A 4,405-nucleotide genomic window follows, 5' to 3' on the forward strand; every position below is an offset into this window, starting at 1 on the left:
GAGCTGGTCTTGCCAGGAGTCCTTTTTGTGTCTGGCTAACAGTGGCCTGCCATGGCAGAGGTGGTGTGCAGCACAGAAGCTTTTCGACCTGATGGTGATTCTCAGTGGTTCCATAGTAATGAAGAATTGGACGGAGATTAAATGCACAGTTTGTCACAATAGCAGTGGAATAGGAATGTGTCTGTTGTCACTTCCTCATTCCTAGTTATAAAACCTTACTTGAAAACCTGTTCATAATTAAAAGTGGCATTTACATGAAGAAAGTCTCATAAATACAAGCTTTTATCGTCTTCATAAAACAGCATCTGTTTTTACTCTTACGTGCCCTTTTTGAAAATTTTGTTGAGAAATTTGGAGGCATTGTACCTGGGTATCTCTTCCAGACTTGTGAAATTGGCATAGGAAGGATACATTTAAAAGAATTAAAATAATTTGGCTGCAAACCTCCACAGACACAGAACTCCTGTTGCCAATTTGTGGGAGATGGAATTCCATAAACACATGAAACTCCTTCCCAGACCATAGTACTAAATTGAGCAGGGCCTGGTTTAGCATCGTCCATTGCAATATTTTAATGTTTGCCTTCAGGGTCCATATTTAACCATCACTTTTAACATTCTGAAGTTTGTCCTGTGGAAATCTTCTCAGCCCATCATTTGTTTCTCAGCGTATCCCTATGTGTGTTCTAAGTCTGTTACTGTGGGCAAGGCTACCACCATGCTCTTCTTAAAATGACAGGCATATTCCCATAACGCAGAATGCCAAATCTTGGACTCCTTTTCTTAAAAACATTGATTTTGAATTTGAAAATCTCAGTTGCCATCTGAAGAAATAACTCACCAGCAGGGTTAGATACCAATTTGTTTTTAAGAATGCTAATGTAAATTTCTTTTAGTATATTTTTAAAGAAAAGTGGCTGGTGTGTAAGTTAATAAATATATTTCAGAAGACTGTTTAGCATAGAGCACCTGACTACAGAGTTCTGAATATCAAAGTACACCTAATCTCTCTTCTCTTTCTGACCCTTATAGCTTCAACTGTCTAAGATTGGGCTGGGCAAGAGGGGGTTGTTGATCTTTGTTTCTCACAGTGTTTGTTGTGATGCAGTCCATGAAAAATATGGATGGAAGTCTTGCAATCTCAGTACTTCTGCCAATCAAGCAGGCTTTTAGCATTATTTGTTGAAGGGAAAGAAGCCCCTTTCTAGATGGATCCCCCTGAAGCAGTAATGAAACGCAACACTGTTAAGAGCCTTACATATGTCAGTTTTCACTTGGGTCCCAGGCCTTCTGATCAGTTGGCATTGTCACAAAGGTTGTGTTGATATGTTTATGTACTTAACATGCTTGCCTTTCTTTTCCCCTGATCCATTAAAGGTGGGGGAGGCATGTAGGAAGAATGCAAAGAAAGAGACTAAGGCCATGCTCTCTGCCCTTTGCCGGTGACCTTGCTGGCCAGGTGAGTGACACCTAGGCCTCTTGTTATCACAGCTACTTGCACATCTCCATCAGAGCCCTTTTAGCTTCTGTGGCACATCAACAGGTTTCCACCAATCACTGTTCAGCACCTTTCAGATAAGTATTTTAAAAAGAACAGTTTTTAGCCTTTTGGAATATATTTTCTATATGAGGGAAATCGTTTTCCTTCATACACGTTTTTCAGATGGTCTAAAAAAAATGCCTTGGCTAATGTATGTCTTTATTGGTAATGCTTGACAAAGAGGACAGTTTAAAAGTTTAATTAGCTAGATGACAAGCTTTCTGGGTCGCTCCATTCCTCATTGTGGCTTGATCTCAGCTATTGTTACTACTTAATGATGTGTAGAAGTTTGCTAATGCCACGTACACAACCGTGATGTGTACAGCTTACTGATGATTTTTCAAACCACTTTGCAGAGAATAGAACGAGTAGAGATACAGTGTCCATCTTTCCTGCTTTCAGTGTTACAACTTTAAAGAGTGAAATGTTCCTTAATCAAGAAGAGCGTGCCCATGCCCCATTCTATAGTACGGGCAGTCTTGCAGAAGGAACGAGTAAACTCTGTCTACTTGCATTTTGGACCGTCCTTTTCTGTGAACATCCTTTTCTGAGGATGAAATATGCCAAAGGAGTATAGGATATTTTCCTCAGCTTTCATACTCAGAAAATAAGGCCTAGTTCTCTCAAGCAGCAATTAGAATTGATTAGTTGAATTTTACTTTATATGGCCTTTCTGCAAATACATACTTGCATAGTGCCAAAAAGAGAGTAAAGAAGGTGCCTGGCACACCTTTGGGAAAAGTTTTCATAAACTATATGATCAAGTATTCTCCCCCCTCCCATTATTAGTATGGCAGAATAATAATATGATCTCTAAAGTAGTGTAATCCAGCCACCAAATTTTATTTATTTATTTGATGTAGTTATACCCTGCCCTTCTCCCCAATGAGGACCCAAAGTGGCTTACATTTTCTTCTCCATTTTATCCTCACAAAAGCCCTGTGAGGTAGGTTAGGCTGGCCCAAGGTCATCAGCAAGCTTCCATGGCAGAGTAGGGATTCGAACCAGGACCTGACTGTCACTCTAACCACTACACCACACTGGCTTTCATGTGGAATACTACTACATGCATAGTCTTAGGATGCTTAAAACTACAACAGTCAACACGCCAAAGTGGACAAAAGTGAATTGGCTAATGTGGAGTTTGGTATACTGGAGTAGATCCAGTGCTTAGCTAGTTGTATGGTAAAGGCAGCTGTACAAAGTGGCAGAGATTAACAGAGTTAAACATTGACTGGTTAAGCCAGATTGTTGCCCATCTCCAAATTTTCTGTTTAAAGGAGAGAAGATAAGCTCTTCCTGGGCTGGCTGAAAATCTAGAGTACAAGATGGTTAATTGAAGGAAAGGCTTTATGACAGAGAAAGTGATAAAATGAGCAGAAGTTATTTATTTGCTTTGTTTTATAGTCCATCTTCCTCACTGTGACTAAGGCAGATTACACAGTGTGAATCAGTACTGTCAATTTCAAAGACATTTAAATCAACAAGCAATAGGGTATGTAAATGCAAATTTGAAAAGTTTTAAAAACAAATCCAATACATAGTTGAAGACATGCTGAAATAGACCATAAGCAATTCTAAGTCTGACATTTTTAACAACATAGACACTACCCAATAGGATCATACTTACAGACGGTGCATCATAATAAAGTCTATAGTCTATCCCTTTACTGATGCATCTCTTTGCAAACTTCCTTAAAGTACAGTCCTCCTGTATGAGTAAAAATCAGCCACTCCATTGATTTCCTATCAATTACTGGGCTCAATTCAAGGTATTGGCTATCACATGCAAAGGCCTTGGTCTGGCATACCTACAGGGCCGCCTCTCTCAGTGTTCCATCACGGCAGCTTCACTCATCTGAACAAGGCCTCCTGCAGGTGCCATCCTGCACACGGGCAAAGTCAACAGCCACCCATACACATGCATTATCTATGGTGGCCCCCACTTTATGGAGGTGGCTTATTTGAAGACATCAGAAAAGCTCCTGGCTTTCCACAAACTATGCAAAATTCAATTATTCAAGAGGGTTTTTTACTCGGATAGGAGAGCTGTACTGTAAGGAAGTGGTCTCAGAGAGATACATTAGTAAAAGGATAGGGACTATAGCTTTACTACTATGTACTGTCTGTTGCTGTAAGTAATAGACTGGGTGGTTTCTATGTCATATGTTAGAATTGCTTATGCTCTGTTTCAGCATTTCTTCACCTCTGAATTGGATTTCTGCTGGTTTTAAATCTGTAAATTTACATGTATGTACCCTACTTACATGTTTATTGAAATGTCTTTGAAACTGTACTAACTCACACTGTTTAATCTGCCTTAAGTCTCAGTGAGAAAGGTGGACTATAAATAACATAAATAATAAATAAATACATAAATATATACATTCTATTTGGCTAGAATGTATATAGCTTTCTTTTTCACATAGGTTCTTAATACTTTGAAACCCAAGAGATGGAAATGGATGCATGAGGTTGGATGCTGGATGGTTCTGCCTCTGGTATGGATTACTCTGCTAATAAGCTTAGAAAGTTTAGCCTTGGGGGGATTAATTAAACAGGTGGAGGTTGTGTCTGGTATGTGGGAAGGGGTCTCCATCTAGTGGTCAGATGTGTTATCACAAAAATGTACACTCGGGATGGGGGAGAGTTTGGGTTTCGAAGAAAGCTTACACTTTTTCACAGATGGGATGTGCACCTCCTGTCACAACCTATTCTTTCAGGCAACAAGTTGTTTCTCATTCCATCACAGGCCCCTGGTCATGCTCACATACAACACTTTAAGTTCTTCATGGTCTTTAATAACATGCTGCTTCCAGAGATTTTCAAATGGAGAAAAATCAGTGGTGTGAGTCTTTTAACAGAA

Source organism: Eublepharis macularius, chromosome 14 (assembly GCF_028583425.1).
Source record: "Eublepharis macularius isolate TG4126 chromosome 14, MPM_Emac_v1.0, whole genome shotgun sequence".
Lineage (NCBI taxonomy): Eukaryota > Metazoa > Chordata > Lepidosauria > Squamata > Eublepharidae > Eublepharis > Eublepharis macularius.